Here is a 19,371-nt window from a genome sequence, read left to right on the forward strand (position 1 = left end):
TAAAAAAGGCCACTCATTTGAAATTACCCCAGGAAGGATTTGGTTAACTAATGATTCAGTTGTTATATTTAGAGTCTCGATGTATATTGTATTTGAATTAGAATCAGGCTTTTCTTATTTTCAATAAGCATTCAAGAGTCAGAAAATTTCATTCCCTTGAAAGAATCCTGCTGAGTATATGTATATATGAGAGAAATTGAGAATTGTATAGGGATTAGAAAGACAAATGAAATTTAGATCTAATTCACTTTAAATTTGACTATAACTATATATGAAACTGTATATGTAACTGTGTCTATTTTTATATAATGTTTTCTAAGGTGGTTGATATTTTAACATAATAGGCTTCCCTTGTAGCTCAGCTCTCAGCAATGAGGGAGACCTCGGTTTGATCCCTGGGTTGGGAACATCCCAGGTTGGAGAAGGCAAAGGCTTCTCATTCCAGTATTCTGTCCTGGAGAATTCCATGGACTTTATAGTCCATGGGGTCACAAAGAGTTGGACATGACTGAGTGACTTTCACTTTCACTTTCTTTCATGTTCAAAATTCTAGTTATGTAGTCAGTTTTCATAATCTTTAACATTACATCCAACATTCAACTAGAACATGACTATATAGAATCACAGATAATTGTGAAATTGTAAACCTAGAAAGGAATTTACAGACAGATTAGTCCAACTCAATCATATTATTAATGTGGAATCAGTTCCAAAAAACTTAGATGATTTGATTCACACTCACAGAGCCATGTAATACTGAATACTTGAGACAGAAGGCCAAAGATATCTTATATGAGCATAAAACTTAATTAGATAGAACAAAAAATCATTTAAAACTATGTCAAAACTAGACATTCACATTTTTAAAACATTTACCTGAAACCCAAGTTTATATTTCTCTATTTGAAGTTAACTGATAATTAACTTACTGTACTTTCTCTTATTGCCTTGATTGTCAGTGTAGGTTTTAGAGCTAAATCAGTGATATGTAGAAAAGCTGGAATCACAGCAGAAAGATATTTTTCTTTTTCTTTGTATGTTTATTTTTTAAACTCAACTTTAAATGTAGCACAAGCAAAAGAATTTAAAGGTTCAGCTTATTTAGAAGAAGACATATATTTTGCCAGAGACATCTGTTAAACTTACATTAACACCTTTCTAACTCTTGACACCATTATATTTAAGAATAATTATTTTCTGTGAAGATAAGTGTAAGTTAATATTTGAGAGCAAATTTAAATCAAGAAAGATGATGTCTGCCTAGATAACTGCAGCCAGCTCTTGTTTGTAGTACCTAAGGAACTAAAAACCAGGAGGGAAATCAGTGATTGTAAGTTTTCTGGAATTATAATTCTTCATAAGAAATATGTAGCAACAGAAATATCAAAGATCATCTCATGTTTCTGTGTTACTATCTACTCTCCTTGCAATCTTATCATTGTCAGAAGTTTTTTACAAGTTGTTAGAGTTGAATTGAGTGTCTAAATGCTTACCCTCTATATCTTCCTTTTCAAAACACCTCTAGTTTTACCTCAGATGATCAAGATATCCTTAATGCATTGGGATTTAGAGACCTGTCTGTTTTAATCTGGCTTTTGTGAAGTTATTTTAAAAGGAACTGTTAGTTTCCAATTAAGCTCTTTTCCTAACTTAGACATTCCATAACCTTGAGAGTCCATTATGGGAAAAGTTCTTGCAGTCTCAGTCAACAAATATACGATCATGAAATTGAAACCAGACAGAAGATCATTATATAACTTTTACCAGTAAGATATTCTAATACACTGTCCCTAAATGCATAGTTCACAAATCTTAGTGGGAGAGTCCTGACACATTCCAAAATGTTTTCAAGCTCCAGAAGAAAAAAACAATAATTTTAATTTACTGAATACAATTTAATGAAACTACTCTAGAAAATACTTTAAGACCTCATTCATTAACAATTTATATAGTTGGGAAGGGGAAAGTAGATATTGTGATTTGGTATTAATGAGGATAGTATAATAATAAGGATCCATATTAGTAATATAAATATTTTAAAAAGCTTAAGTAGTATTTGCTTCCAATAATTTTTATACTAGTTAAATTGCAAAAATTAAAAGATGTTTTTGTTTAGATAAATTGTGTTGTTTGAACACATAAGTTATATGGGAAACATTAACTTCTCTCTAGTTAAATTTTTTTTTTTTTTAAATCATGGTTCAGTACACTACAAATAGATGTGTAGTCATTTAATTCACATATATTTTAGTTATCTATTTTAACCAATGGTTACTGCTCATTCACCATTTTAACACATGTTTGCATTGTAAAATCAAAACTAGCCTTTTGTGTGTTACATAAATACCAGACAGGAGGGTAGACAGGGAAAATTGGGTCATATTTGCTGTAGGTTAAATCTATAAAGCACTATTATAGCTTGGTTTTATTATTTCCTGGAGTGTATTATTATTTTTGTATATTTTCTTAGTTTAGACACCAAAAGTTCAATAAGAGCTATTCTTCTTTCTCCCAAAGGCTCAGACACAGGAAGACAAAGATTGCACCTAATTTCTTAGTGACGCTATAGCCCAAAGTAATAGCATTAACAAAAGTGTCTTGAGGCAACACTGGTTTCACAGCACAGTTGTTCGTAATGTCTTTAAAAACATTTCTCTGTGTTTTATTTGCCTTTAAACCAAGTTTTACAGCTGTAACAACTGGATTACTTGGTTCCTAACAATTGTCAATCTCTCAAACAGTGGGGAGAAAATTATATGGAATGTCATTTCAGACTTTTATTTTTGTATAAAAATAATAATATTCTTGTCTTTCATGTTTTTAATATTTATTTAAATTTAAATAATGCACCAAGAAGATTGTATTTCTTGGTTATTTTTAGGATCCGTTATTTTTGTTTTCATTTAAATCCAATTATATTCAAGTTTGGTTTCCCAGGTGGCACAGTGGTAAAGAATCCACCTGCCAATACAAGAGACAGGAGATGTGGGTTGGATCCCTGGGTTGAGAAGATAGATCCCGGGTTGGGAAGATAGATCCCTTGGAGGAGGAAATGGTAACCCACTCCAGTATTCTTGCCTGGAGAATCCCATGGACAAAGGAGCCTGGTGGGCTACAGTCCATAGGGTCCCAAAGAGTTGGACACAACTGAGCTACTGAACATGCGCATATAACAAAGCTGGACCCAGTGAAAAGCACTGACCAATCTTTAGATGATGATCTTTGCTATGTCATAAAAGTTGTATTCTTGTTCTTGAAAAATCAATTTTGATGCAATTAAATTTATCTCACACAATTATAAATTCTAAGAATTGGAATGCTAAGAAATATATGGTAGTCCTTAAACCTACAGTTTCCATCTGGAAGCTTACTTCTGTAATGGTAAAATCATTTTTAATTACAGATACATTTTTAAATTTTATTTTTAAATTATTATTTTTCTTTACAAGTCAAGAATGATATATCTTGATGAGGACTTTAATTTGTAAATTTAAAATATACTTCTCTTTCTAAGACTTCTAAAAACTCACTGTTTATCTACTTCAGTTTTGAACTGAACTTTTTAAAACAGTCTTGCAAGTAGTATTTCTTGTTTGTTTTGAACTAGCTTTATTTGATAGTCTACTGAATGTTTAGAAAATTTTATGGGTATGTTCTTTAATGCTCAGCATTACCAAATTATTAATACCAAGTCATTAAATTTAGTTCATCTTATGCCTGGCGTAAATTGATAGCACAGTTTTTTTTTTTTTAACACAACTTATATTAATAAGTATTTCAATCTTGGGTAATTGCCTTGAATTTTAGGGAGAGTTAATTTGAACCTTGACCTTCATGCTTTCAATTGCAGAACATGTCTCTCTATGTCATCTGCTAAGCAGTGCATAGTCAGCATATGGCTCTTTCCTATGTAAACTGTTTTCTTCTGAGGAAGAGAAATCCCTTCAGGCTAGGCAGTCATCTGCTGGCTGTCTTAGCAGCAAAACACAGAACTGTCTTTCCAGAAAAAAATAATTTTGTACAGTTAATCAGAGAGTACGTCTGTCCAGATTTTATTAACTAGGGTGCTTTTTGATAGTAATTACCTTGAGGTAGAATGTTTATATTTTAAAGTAACATTTCCTCACTACTGTCAATATATTGTGATCTTTCATCGATTTTATTATTAAACAATGCTTCTTAAAGTGATTTAGGATTTGATTTATCTTATTTTCCTCATTTGGATAAAATGAGAAAGTGTACTGGCCATGTATGCTAAGAGCCAGGCGTTAAACGGTAAAACATATTTTACCATTAAATATTTTTCTAAAATCTAAGCATGGAAGATGGAAGGATTACCTCTTTAGGTGAAGTGGTTCAGATGAGCAGATGAAATCAGAATATGCCATCAAATTATAAGATACTGATTGATTAATTGATGATTGATTATGCATCCAGTCAAGCTAACCCCTGTTATGATCGGACACTAGTTATTCATTGAATATACATGTGCACACATACATGTATTGTTCCCTGAAAGACTTATCTTTGAAATTGAACTAGTTCTGTATTGCATCTTTGAAAATATTTCTTGTTTCCTCTACTTAATCTGTATCTTTTTAAACAACTTTGCAGTTCCATTCTTTGATCAGATTGTAAAACATATATATATATATATATATATATATATATATGTATCTATATATATATGATTTTTCTTTTCAGTATTCAAGGGAAAAATGTTAAAGACTCATTTAGTTTACTGATTTTAAAATATCTTTCCACCCTCTCGCACACTTACATTCTAAAATACACTGACTTTTGTTGCAAAATTCACATATGATTAAATGATATTATGCATATAAAGTGTGTAGCACAGTGTGAATGGCACATAATGATAAATCGTAAATCTAATTGTCAGTCTGTTGTTTCACTGCTTTTTTCTCTTTCCCTGTATTGTGGTTAGACATTAGGATTATTGATACAGAGGGGATCTAAATGTTTTTATATCAAAAATGGACTGACTCCATTTTGAATCTGAAGATTTGTGTGCTAATATAATAAAATTTAAATAAAGTGTTTCAGTCATTAAATTTTCTTGAATTAATTTCTGGGTAAGTACAGAGCATATGGAGTATAGTAAATTCCATCTTGAGTTGAATTCCTGGTAGGAGAGATTTACCCTTATCTTTAATTAGCATTGTTAATGCTAGACATGCAAATAGTATTGACTTAAATCATTTTTTGTTGTAGGTAGGGGCTAATGAAATAATTCATTTTGTAACTTTTACAGTTAGGAGAACATTAAATTAGTCTTTCTGAATTCACATATTTTTTCACTTAAGTAGGGAAACAATATTGCTAAGTTCTGTGATATGATTATATTTACTGACAATTTGAGTTTTTACCACTAATAGAATATTAATCATTCATTGTTGCCATTCTTAGTTAGTTCAGGCTGCTTTAAGAATACTGAGTACCATGTACTTACTGAACAAACATTTATTTCTCACAGTTCTAGAAGCTTGAAAGTTGAAGGTCAGGGTCCAGCATGATCAGGTTCTGGTGAGACTTCTATTCCTGATGAAGAGAAAGTTCTGGTTTCTATCCCTTTATAAGGCCTCCAATACCATCTAGGGGGCTCCATGCCTATGAATTCATTCCACCCTAATTACCTCCAAATACCATCATATTGGGGATTAAGATTTCAATATACACATTTGAGCAGAGCGGAGGGAAGAGGGTATACACAAACATTCTGTCCATAGCTGTCTTTAATAGCAATTATTTGGAGATTTTATTTCATTATTTATTTCCTTATTTTTTCTGTGGCACCAGGTCTTGGGGCATGCAGGATCTTCACTGTGGGATGTGGGATCTAGTTCCCTGAACTTGGGCCCCTGTACTGGGAGCATAGAATCTTAGCCATTGGACCACCATGAAATTCCCACTTGGAGATTTTAAATTTGGATTTGTAGCTATTTTATCATCTTAAGTAACTGAGAAATAAAAATCGGAAAACCAGGGAGATAAATCATGTAATCTCTATGATGTAAGTAGTAAGCCCATCAGACCAAATGTTGCATCCAGATATCAGGTTTAAATTGTGTAAGGAATTGAGGATAGAAACATTATGTATTCAAGTAAATATAGTGTGGATTTTGTGTTTGCTGAGAAAAGTAAGCACAGCATCTTTTCATTAAGAGGAGACACTTTTCATTTTCTTTGAAATTAGATAAAAACTCCTTCTCTTGGTTTTGGTTTATCTTTCCAAAGAATATATAGTATGAAGTGTAAAAGCAGAAACCTGTATTCCATAACCCATGTGAGAGATGACAGTGACAGTGAATATAAAGAGAAGATTTGAGTTTCAGTGGCTATTTTAGTCGAAAAGGACAAAGTCCATTGGCCATTTGAATGTGGGTGTTAGAGGAGGTAGCTGTCAGAGAATGTACTATTTATTCATAAATAACCAACAGGTGATGTTCTATTTGTTAGTTAAATCACAGGCTGTAGGCATGTGTTCAGTTGATTTCTTAGGCAAACTTCTATTGTTTTTTCTTTGGCTCATAAATCTGTTATATTTAATCTTCAGCAAATTTGTAGAAATAGAGTGTGGACATATTATACATTTTCTTTCCTTTACTCCCAGTCTCAGGTTAAAGAATATGATTGGTAAATTTATAAAGATCATTTTAAAATAGCTTAAAAATTATGTTTTATTTCTAAATAACAGAACTAATATATGTTCTTGAGAGAACATACTTGCTCTTTTAAAATACAAGTTGTTGTAATATCATTTGCCCAGAGTTAACCACTGCTGAAAGTTGGGTGGATATCCTTCTAGACATCCTAACATCATTATCCTATTTACTGTTCAATTAAAATTCAGTCTTTACGTGGATGGCAAAAAAAAAAAAAAAAGGAAGGCATTAGCTATGTTAGAACACATCACTGTGTCATAAAGACTAAATGGAAGGGTTTAGCTCTCTAGATTGGATGCTACAAAACAACTTTCATCTGCTGAATATTACTATATACACCATCCTGGACCAGTTTCAATCCAGTAATCTTGGGGTTAAAGGTTACATATTCCATCAGCAGTCTCATGAGCCACTCCTTTTATTTTCTCAAAAAGTAGCTGGTGCTTTATATGCTGAAAAGTACTAAGATGATTATTTCAACACTACTTGATGCTTAAATATAAAGTCTCTTGAGGCTTTCAGAAAATCAATTCAGTATTTACTTATTTATGGGAAATTCTTGGCAGTGTCTCCTCATATCTTGCAGTCTTTAAAAAATAATAAAATAACCAGTTAGATCTGGTTATCTCTTAAATCTTTGCATCATATCACTACTCCTTGTCATCCTCCTAATTTACTTATGATTTAAATGTTAGACATCTTTCCCACATACACAGACTAACGTGTGAATTATTTGTATTTATTTTAAATTATTTGCTTCAGTGACACACTTATTCAATAAAACATACCTAAACATTCTTAGTGTAGTTAATTTTAATTGCTGCAATATAAATTAACTTAAAATTTTCATTAATTATCAATTAAAAAAATTTTTTTTTTGTCATGTTAGAATAAAGCCCCATTGACTGTTTTGGGGGCATAAAAGTTCTCCCTTAGTCACATAATATGGACATTAAAAGTCAGACATTAAATAAAAATATGAAGAATAACAAAATATAGTTTGTCCAAAAAATTGATTTTTTTCTCAAAATAACTATCCAGGCATTCTGCTTAGTTTTTGCTATTCCATGGTAAACAAAAAGGAAAATGGTTTCTGCCTTCATAGAAATGACAATATAGTGGAAAGAGTGGGATATGGTGACAGAAAATAAGTAACTAACCCTACAAATGACTTTTTCCTTGAAATTGTGACATGTGCCAAGAAGGATTAATGTTAAACCAAGAGCAGGAGTACACGTGGATGTTAGCAAGTTGCAAAGTAAAAGAAAACCATCTTAAAGGCCATGAGAAAAGATAAACTTGGGTATATTTGGGAAAATGGAAGATGGCTAATATGGCCTATGACTAAGGAAAACAGCTAGAGATATGGGCCAGGTCATGCAGGGTCTTGTAACTGGGTTAATGTTGTTGGAGTATATATTCAGTGCACTGTTGTTGCTGTTCAGTCCCTAGGTTGTGTCCCACTCTTGGCAAACCCATGCACTCCTGAATGCCAGGCTTCCCTGTCCTTCACCATCTCCTTGAGTTTGCTGAAACTCATGTCCTTTGAGTCAGTGATGCCATCCGCCATCTCATCCTCTCTCGCCCCCTTCTCCTCTTGCCCTCATTCTTTCCCAGCATCATGGTCTTTTCCAGTGAATCTGCTCTTCGCATCAAGTGGCCAAAGTATTGGAGCTTCAGCTTTAGCATCAGTCCTTCCAATGAATATTCAGGACTTATTTCCTTTAGGATTACCTGGTTTGTTCTCCTTGTAGTGCAAGAGATGCTCAAGAGTCTTCTCCAACACCACAGTTTGAAATCATCAATTCTGTGGTGCTCAGCCTTCTTTATGGTCCAAATCTCACATCCCTACATGACTACTGGAAAAATCATAGCTTTGGATATATGGACCTTTTTTGGCAAATGATGTCTCTGCTTTTTAATACACTGTCAAAGTTTACTATACCTTTTCTTCCAAGGAGCAAGTGTCCTTGCATTTTGTGGCTGCAGTCACCATCCACATTGATTTTGAGCCCAAGAAAATGAAATCTGACACTGTTTCCACTTTTCTCCCACCTATTTGCCGTGAAGTGATGGGACCAGATGCCATGATCTTAGTTTTTTGAATGTTGAGTTTTAAACCAGTTTTTTCACTCTCTTCTTTCACTCTCATCAAAAGACTCTTTAGTTTCTCTTCATTTCCTGCCACTCAAGTGGTATCATCTGCATATCTGAGGTTGTTGATATTTCTCCTGGCAATCTTGATTCCAGCTTGTGCTTCGTCCAGCCCAGCGTTTCTCATGATGTACTCTGCACATAAGTTAAGGGTGACAATGTACAGCCTTGAGGTACTCCTTTCCCAATTTGGAACCAATCCATTGTTCCATGTCCAGTTCTAACTGTTGCTCTTGTCCTGCATACAGGTTTCTCAGGAGACAGACCATGTTGTCTAGTATTCCCATCTCATTAAGAATATTCCACTGTTCCACTGTAATCCACATAGTCAAAGGCTTTAGCATAGTCAGTGAAGCAGATTCTTTTTTTTTAATTCCCTTGCTTTTTCTATGATCCAGCATATGTTGGCAATTTGATCTCTGGTTCCTCTACCTTTTCTAAAATGAGTTTGTACATCTGGGAGTTCTTGGTTCACATACTGCTGAAGCCTAGCTTGAAGGATTTTGAGCATAATCTTGCTATCATGTGAAATGAGTGCAGTTGTATGGTAATGAGTGCCACAGAAGGTTTTTAAGCAATGGTGGAGGTGACATGATCTGATTTATATTTTAAAATTTCAGTCATATGATACTTGCTTGCTACATGAGTAGAGAATGGATTGCAGAATGATTGGGGGAGGTCAGTTAGGAAGCTATTGCAGTATTGCAGGCAGGGGAAGGTGCCAGTTTGAAATATATGTAGTAATGGAGATGAAAAGTGAAGATTAGATTCGTAGATTGAAGACTTGGTTTAACTTTGTAGGGTCAGAGAGCGGAAGTTGAGATTTTACAAGACATGGAACTGTTGCTGACAGTGAAGTCAAGGTCAAGTCTATGACCATGCAGATGAGATTGAAAGTTTGGATTAGGTTTTGTTAGCTGTGATTGGCAAACAGTAGTTCAGTATGCTGCAGCCCATTACAAGTTTCAAGAAATGGCACTTTCCTCTGTATCCTCATTGTGGAATGTGCTTCTTTTCCTGTTTCACTGGTCATTCTGTTATAATCAGCTCAAGAGTTACCTCCTCTGGAGCCATCTGTGATTCAAGTATTCATTGACATTCCTGACCCATTGTTTCAATGATGTGATCTAACATGTAACTTGAAGTGTTTAACATCATTAAATGTCAGAATGCCACTTCAAGAAACAATCTCATTTCTACTTTTTTAAAAGCAAGTGGTGAGAACAGCATTGAAACAAGTATACTATTAAGGGTGAAACAGATCACCAGCCCAGGTTGGATGCATGAGACAAGTGCTCAGGGCTGGTGCACTGGGAAGACCCAGAGGGATGGGGTGGGGAGGGAGGTGGGAGGGGGGATTGGGATGGGGAACACATTTAAATCCATGGCTGATTCATGTCAATGTATGACAAAAACCACTACAATATTGTAGAGTAATTAGCCTCCAACTAATAAAAACAAATGGAAAAAAAAAATAAACATTTTCACATTTGGGAAAAAAAAAAAGCCAGTGGTTTATATGATCTTAAACACTGATTTGAAGCCATGGCTTTTAGAATGCAGTCTCAATATTGTTTCCCTGGCAGTTTTTCTTTTAAGGTTTTGCAATAGTTAATTGATCTTTTGGGTGATGATATTACTCAGGAAATTTAATTGACTTCCCCTAGTACAAAAAGTCAAAGGAGTTTTTTAGATTCTAAGATTGAAGGCAGGAGGAGAAGGGGATGACAGAGGATGAGATGGTCGAATGGCTTCCGCTGACTCAATGGACATGAGTTTGAGCAAACTCTGGGAGATGGTGAAGGACAGGGAAGCCTGGGGTGTTGCAGCCCATGGGTTGCAGAGTCAAATATGACCTAGAGACTGAACAACAAAATCTAGAATAGGCTCTCAGCAAAGTGACCCACTCTGAGTAACTCAACCCGTGTTTATATCGTAGATAAATATAAATATAACTGGCTGATAAAAAACAAAGAGCTTTAAACTTACTGATTGATAAGGAAACAGTTAGTATTGATGGTACCTGAGGGGTTTCTCAAGAACCTTTACATATGCAAAACAGGACCTAATCATATTTACTTTATCTTTCTTTATAGAGGGGGCATACACAAAATAATTATTCTGTAAAGTAGAATTAATTGCATCCCTGTACTTTGCCAGTAATCTGTATATGTAAAGCTTTTTTAAGCGTCCAATAGATTTATGTTTAATAAAGCAAATTTGATGAGAAATCAAAGGAAAATTACAGCATAGTAATGTTTTACATTGCTTGTTATAATCTTAGGCTTTGGTCTGTGGTTGATGAGATTTTTTAGAAAAAGTTTGAGTAAGATTTCCCCTAGAAATCTGGGTGCTGCAATAACTAGGAATGGATAAGAAAGAGAAGAAGGCCATATGCATGGTAATGCCTCCAGCCATTTAGGGGAGGCAAACTCAGGAAGATGTGGGAAGGGTTGGGTCTGCTGCAAGCAGCAGCCGTAGGTTCCTGCTCAAAATATGATCCATGAACCAGCAGCATTGGCATCACCTGGTAGCAAGTTAGAGATGCTGAAAGCAGGGCCCTGCTTCAGACCACCTGAATTAGACAGTATACTTGAACAATATTTTAAGGCAACTCTATGCAAATTCCAGTTTGAGAAGCGCTGGTATACGCTGAACTGGAGTTTATAGATCCCCACTCATCCCCTAGAGCTCCAAACACCTTTTGGGAACTTGAGCCCAATGTGGTTACTTTTGGGCTTCCCTGGTGGCTCAGAAGGTAAAGAATCTGCCTGCAATGCAGGAGACCCAGGTTTGATCCCTGGGTTGGAAAGATCCCCTGGAGAAGAAATGGCTACCTTCTCCTGTATTCTTACTTCTGGAATTCCATGGACAGAGTAACAGAGAAAGGGACTCAAGGGGAGGGGAGCAGGAGAGAGAGACAGAGACAGGGACAGAGAGAGAGAGAGAGAGAGAGCGTGTGCTGGAGAGGGGCATGGGGTGGGTACTGGTAGGCTAAGGATAAGCTTGGAAGAGCAGAGAAATCCATTTGCCTGGATGAATAAGGAAAAGGTTTCCTCCATATGAATATTTACAGATAGTGGAATGTTAAGCAAAGAAGAAGATACTCAAATCTTTATTAATACCCATACCATTTTTATCAAGGAAAGTAATATGTGAAATTTATCCTAGATGTTTCTAAGTGAATTCATGGAAGGCTGATCCACAAGTGAAATTCTAGATTCCTTACTTCACTTTTCTAGACTAAAATAGTAAAATAAACCAAACTAGGTTTTATTAATAAGAATGGAATTGTGCTGGAAGAGTCATTTGGAAATCATTTAATCTGTCCTTCTGACTCTTACTTGAAATTAACCTGAAGATCATTTGTTGTATTAAAAGAGATTCAGAACCAAAGATTATCTCTTCCTGATTATCAGTATCCTTTATGTGCATCAGCATATGTAACACAAAGTTATTACTTTAATTTACTTAAGTTCTATGCTGCAGCATGACTTTCTTTTTATCTTGCATGGTAAATAATAACAGAAAAGCCATTTTTAAATTACAGTAGTTCTTATGTTTGAAGATCATTATTAAGTGGGGCCTAATTTTTCCTTCTAGTCAAAGCTATGGTTTTTCCAGTAGTCATTTTCAGTGAGAGTTGGACTATAAAGAAAGCTGAGCACTGAAGAATTGATGTTTTTTTAACTGTGGTGTTCGAGAAAACTCTTGAGAGTCCCTTGGACTGCAGGGAGATCCAACCAGTCCATCCTAAAGGAGATCAGTCCTGGGTGTTCATTGGAAGGACTGATGTTGAAGCTGAAACTCCAATACTTTGGCCACCTGATGCAAAGAGCTGACTCATTTGAAAAGACCCTGATTCTAGGAAAGATTGAAGGCAGGAGGAGAAGGGGACGACAGAGGATGAGATGGTTGGATGGCATCACCGACTCGATGGACGTGAGTTTGAGTAAACTCCAGGAGTTGGTGATGGACAGGGAGGCCTGGTGTGCTGTGGTTCATGGGGTCTCAAAGAGTTGGATATGACTGAGCAACTGAACTGAACTGAATTTTTAGTAAAGTGCATCTGATGTTTGATTTAGGTTTCTGAGTAAAATAAAACAGTTTCTAATTAGTCTCTTAATATCCAAAGTGGAAATGGTAGCTTTAGTAACATTCTCAGTTATGTCGTTTTTAACCTAAGGTTTATGCTGAAGTTTTAATAGCGCTTATGACCTTTTACACTTGTCAAGAGAAATGAAAATTTATGACCAAGTTATTTAGTATGCCTGAATGGGGACATTTTTAATCTTCTCTAGTGAATGATGGAGTAAAACTTAGAGTAAAAGCTAGAAAGTTAAAAAGAAAGTGAGAAAAGGCACCCCTGCAAAGGGTTTATATTTTGCCTCAATCTTCTCCATCACCCTGTATCTCTTCACCAGATAATACTGTACTTTATCTGTACTGAGTCACATTAAGTTACCCTTTTATTAGATTCTTATGTCAGTCTGACAGTAGTAAATGGATTAGGAGCCTGTGTTTGATGTGGAAGAACATATAGAGTATTTTGATCGTATAATTCAGCACTTGTCATCCTCATCCAAATTATTTCCCTTAGCTCTAAAATTGAAGTGTAGGACAGGTTGCCGCCTTATTGAATCGTGTTTAAGGAAATTCTTGGAAAATATGATTGTAATATATTTTCTTTTGCGTCCACCTCAAGAAAGAAAGTAGTAGTGAACCAAAATTCCACAGGAGAGGAGGAAATGTTCTCTGACCAGTAGATTGAGATCCGCTGATAGTTACCTTGCCTCTGTTTCTGTCGTCTCTTGTCTAAATCATCAAAGCCTAAGTTTGAATGATCTCAGATTTCTGTGGTTAGGCTTCCTGACATTTGTAAGCAATAAAGTCAATTCTTTTTAAAAAGTGATGATCACTTAGGTCTCTGTATGGTTTCCTATGAAATAGTTTCTTTCGGGACTGTGTTGGTTATGATTCTTCAATCTCATTTAAAATTTTGATCATCAACTTCAGGTGAATAACAGTATATTTCTCATGACCTGTTCTAAGAAGAGTTTGTTGTTCTTTTCATATAAGGGGTTCTCTTAGTTATTAGCCCTATGGCTCTTATCCAGAGAATGCATTATGGAAACTCTTCATAGTTAGATGTGATTAAATTTGTCCAGTTGAAATAATTTTTGTTCCCAACACATTCAATAAGGGATTACTTAGCATAGCCTGGCCTTGGTGAAGTTACTTAGCCTTTCTATAGTCTAATTCTCTCACCTGTAAAGTGGGTATATTATTCTACTTACTTTACAGAGCTTTGGAGAGGATTAGGTTAATATGCGTAATGTGCTTAGAACTGTCTGGTAAATAGCAAGTACTGTATGAATGGTAGATTTCATTGCAAGTGCTGTTTAATGTGCCAGGCACATTATTGGGCTTACTTCTTCCATTCCTATGGTCCCAAAGAATGTATCTCTTGATTTCAGAAAAGGGGATTCTGAAAACCTAATAGCATATATGGGTACATTAAAAAAAAAACTTTTTGTTCCCTGAGGCAGTCATCCTATACACAAGTATATTTGAAATCCACAGAAGTACTTGTTAAATGACAAATATTCTTCATTTATCAACAGTATACAGTTTGTCTTTATGACAGTGTATATTTGAGAGTTTGTAAAGCTATTGTAATTGGCATGGTTAACATTTAAATATTTTATTATGGCCTTTCTCAAAATACGTTCCAGTGAATTATTTCTATGAACTGATATAAAATAATTTGGAAAATACATCTATAAATACATCTTTTTCTGTAAGACCTCCAAGTTTTTACAATATTGATGATGTGAAACACAAGTAGGAGATCTAAATTTTTGTGATTCCTCCATTTAAATGAACTGTCAAAATATGTTTTCAGAAAAAAATTCTTTTCATAGTAAACATTTTAGATAAATGTTTGTACCACAAATATTTGGTACTTTGTGGGAGGATATACAATTTCAGAAGTGTGTATCTTGGATCAGGTGTGTGGTCATCTTCATGGTTGCCTTGTTTTAAGATCATCGGAATAAGAATGCAATATACTGTTGCTTCCATTTTGTGTCTAGAGATGTTTCTTCTCCTGTATCAGCATGTAGAAGGCTGTAACAAGGATCCATTCAGTATTCCAAACATAAGCAATTTAAATATGGTGCTCTACCCAAACTGCAAAGAGATGCAGAACACAGTGTGTGGCCTTCCCTACCCTTCTCTCTCACTAATATCCTGTTACTCTTAATAGCCTTGACCTCAGCTTTCTAAACTTTGCCTTCTATTATGGATATAATTTACCTATTGCAGCCATTTGACACAGTTGACCTTCTCTGTGAAATATTCTCTTTCCCAGAATTTCATGGCACCCAGCTCGATCAGAATTGTATCCTACTGCATGTAACCAAAATCAGACAGTTTAGTCAAATAGGTTTAATTTGATTCTGGAGAGCAGCTGCAGAGAGAAAGTATAAAAGTTTGATGACTCCAAGGGACCACTAAGAATCCCGCTTCCTTTGATTATTTTCTGTTTTGCCATCCTTAGTACGTAACTTTTTCTTGTGGTTGTAAGGGAACTTGCTGCACTTTTCACTGTCTCCTCTCTGTGCTATCCTTGAAGGAGGAATGTAAAACATCATTAGCCTATTTTTTTTTTTTAGAAAAATAATAAATTTCCTGGAACTCTCACCCAACTATAATTTGATTATATCACATTGGCTCAAATGATGTTCAGTGGCCACCCTTAGTTTCAAAGTTGCATGGAGAGATGTGTTTTTAGTGGGCTCATTTCTTCTCCAAAGAAAATCTGGTCTTTTGTTGAAGGAAGGAGCAGAGATTGGGTATTTAATAGGCAGCTAGCAAGGTCTACCATGCAAATGCTGTGGATTTTCTTCTTATTTATCTGGTTCTTCCTGAAATGTTCATATTCCAGGAGGATTTTGCTCTGTGGCCTACCCTGGATGACCACACCTTCCTTCTTGGATTCAGTTGTCAGAGTTGTCCTGTTTCATTCCTGTGCCATCCTCTCTAGGCAGCCCCTACACTCAGCTCCGTTTGGAGGTCCTGATCACACCTCCTGTTCAAGTGTCCAGACAGAGGCTCTTCATCTTCCTTTTCCTCCCTGCCTTTCCTGTTATGATTTCCTAACTATGACAGTGACGCCCCCCTGCCATCTATCCACCTCGCCAGGTCAGAAACCTGAGATCAATTCCTGCTTCTTTTCTTTCCATCACATCGGTTGATCATCTAGTCTTGCTGATGTTTCTTCCTGTTTACCTTTAGAGTCTTCCCACTTATCTCCAACCCCTTTACTAGTTTTCTAATTAATATCACCATCATTTCTCACCTTGATAATGGTAATACCTCTTTACAAGTAAAAATCCGATCTGTCTCTCTTGATTGCTCACTTGGAGATTCTCAATAGCTCCTAAAATCTAAACTCTTTAAAATGACTTGCAAGGATCTGTGTGATCCTGGTATGGTAGCCTAGAGTTTACGCTCTCCTACCTGCTTCCCTTTGATCTGCCAAAAGCTATTTATTGCTTCAGAGCGCAGCAGAGTCATGACTTCCTCAGAACCTTCTTTTCTGTATACCCCGCTTCTCCCCCCATCTCTTGTATTTCTTGATCACAGCATGTAAGTCCCATATTGTAATTAAATGTTTACTTGACTGTATTTCCCACTTAATTTTAAGCACTGTATGTAACTTGTTTTGCCTGTCACCGGTCACAAAGGGTGTGTTTTTGCTGAATTTCTTTCAGTAAAAAAGTCTATACAATGATCTCTTCCAACTAAAAACCAAGGGAAAAGAAATGTTTTCTTTCTTGTATTTGAAGGTGCTAACGTACAATTTGGCATTTTGTTTCTCCAGTAGAAATGAGAGAGTGCATAAATTATCCATATGTTTTTCATACCTGGTCTGCTTTGAGAAACTTTTTCTTCCTATTTCATTTTAGTTCAGTTCAGTCGCTCAGTCATGTCCAACAATCCTTCCCAGCATCAGGGTCTTTTCCATTGAGTCAGCGCTTTGCATCAGGTGGCCAAAGTATTGGAGTTTCAGCTTCAGCATCAGTCCTTCCAATGAACACTCAGGACAGATCTCCTTTAGGATGGACTGTTTGGATCTCCTTGCAGTCCAAGGGACTCTCAAGAGTCTTCTCCAACACTACAGTTAAAAAGTATCAATTATTTGGCGGTCAACTTTCTTCACAGTCCAACTCTCACATCCATACATGACTACTGGAAAAACCATAGCCTTGACAAGACGGATCTTTGTTGGCAAAGTAATGTCTCTGCTTTTTAATATGCTGTCTAGGTTGGTCATAACTTTCCTTCCAAGGAGTAAGCAAGCGTCTTTTAATTTCATGGCTGCAGTCACCATCTGCAGTGATTTTGGAGCCCCCCAAAATAAAGTCTCTCACTGTTTCCACTGTTTCCCCATCTATTTCCCATGAAGTGATGGGGCCAGATACCATGATCTTCGTTTTCTGAATGTTGAGCTTTAAGCCGACTTTTTCACTCTCCTCTGTCACTTTCATCAAGAGGCCCTTTAGTTCTTCACTTTCTGTCATGGCGTGGTATCATCTGCATATCTGAGGTTATTGATATTTCTCCCGGCAATCTTGATTCCAGCTTGTGCTTCCTCCAGCCCAGCGTTTCTCATGATGTACTCTGCATATAAGTTAAATAAGCAGGATGACGATATCCAGCCTTGACGTACTCCTTTACCTACTTGGAACCAGTCTGTTGTTCCATGTCCAGTTCTAACTGTTGCTTCCTGAACTGCATACAGGTTTTGCAAGAGGTAGGTCACGTGGTCTGGTATTTAGGAACAAATAATTTTTTCCTACTGTAGTGATAGGTCAAGTCTTATGTTTGCATGTCTCAGCTAATTTTTCTGGAAAAAACTTCGAGTACAGCATTAGTTGATTTAGCATGCTATTCTGATCAATATCTTGAACTATAGATTTAGTATGTCATAAATAGAGTGAAGTTGTTTTTAGAGTTTATACTAATAGAAGATATTGTATATGGGTATTCAAAAGAAATATGTTTGGATATACATCAACAGAAATAAGCATCATTTTCCCTCTATACTGTTAGATAACTTCACTTTAACATTTATAGGTAAATATATAGTATAAAATTTTATCCCAAATTTTGTTTTAATAATCAGCATTGCTTGAACATCATTTAAAAGGCATAATCACGTAGAATTCTTCCCCAAAATATAGAATTCAGATTTTGTCTTATAAATTTTAAGTTTAAAAATTAATAAAGCCAAAATCATTGACTATAAAATTGTGGATTTTTAGAACATTAATATTATCACAAAATATAAATAGATATAGTAAGTATTTAAGATAATTTTTTTCTTTTTGTCCATGCCCCACCTCATGTGAATTCCTTGTTCCCTGACCAGGGATCAAACCAACACCACCTACATTGAAAGGTGGAGTCTTACCATTGAACCACCAAGAAAGTCCCTTATATTTTTAATATTTAAAATATTTTAGAACACTCTTGTGTTTACCTGAAGTTAGACTTGAAATCTGAGACATGGGTAACTATTTCTTTTGACTAACTCAGTTGTGCTGATGAAAACCCTTTTTTTCTAAGCTATAATAGTTATATATTCTAACGGAAGGGAGGAAAGAATGTTAATTTGAGTGAAGTGGTTCCAATTTTAAAGGGATTTTATTGAAGCCAGAAAGGATGCATGCAAACACACATACACAAACATACATAAATCAAGGAAATCTTTTTATACGTTGTTATGGAATTGGTTAAAGCTCTACTTTGTTTTTTAACGTTTTAAAGAACACCAGATTCAAATTTTCTTCAGTTTTTTAAAATAGGTTGAAGCATATGATTTATTCATGAAATTTTGGATTGAAAAATATATGAACAACAACAAAAAAATATGAACAAAGGAAATCTCCTTCATTCTCCTTGCCCTGAAATGCTACCATTACTGTGATGATTAGCTCAATGTTATTATGGATTTTTTTTCTTATAAATAATTTATACTTTAGTTTGCCTTCATCCTGTAAGATGGCAATGCATGAAATTGATTTGGTATAATTGTACCTTTGATTAATATTTAATTTGAAATTATTTTACAGATTCAAATTTAGATGTAATTATGTCACATTTTAGGATGTCAAATATATATTAGAAAACTTGAGTATATGAGTTTAGATATCTTTATAGTCACTCACTGTTTTATTATCCAAAAGCCAACATTTCTTGAGATGTATAAAGTAATTTATATATATATATATGTATATATAATAAAGCATGTATGTATGTATATATATATACACACACATACACACATATATATATATTTACATTTTTTTTTTTTTTTACTCAGTATCAGAATTGATTAAATTTAGAAATTATTCCATTGGCCTGCTGAGTTCAGATCTTATTTCTGTAATATTACTTATAGAACATGTGATGGTTATAAATATTTGCCAATTTGAAAATACAGGTCACTAATTCCACAGGTCAA

At 35.0% G+C, this 19,371-nt stretch overlaps 1 protein-coding gene across 1 annotated transcript in view; it reads left to right on the plus strand.

The window, feature by feature from the left end:
* The window catches only part of ROBO1 (roundabout guidance receptor 1), a 444,051-nt gene that overhangs the window by 88,186 nt on the left and 336,494 nt on the right, over positions 1–19,371 (plus strand). The gene's annotated exons all lie outside the window — the stretch shown is intronic.

Source organism: Muntiacus reevesi, chromosome 21 (assembly GCF_963930625.1).
Source record: "Muntiacus reevesi chromosome 21, mMunRee1.1, whole genome shotgun sequence".
NCBI lineage: Eukaryota > Metazoa > Chordata > Mammalia > Artiodactyla > Cervidae > Muntiacus > Muntiacus reevesi.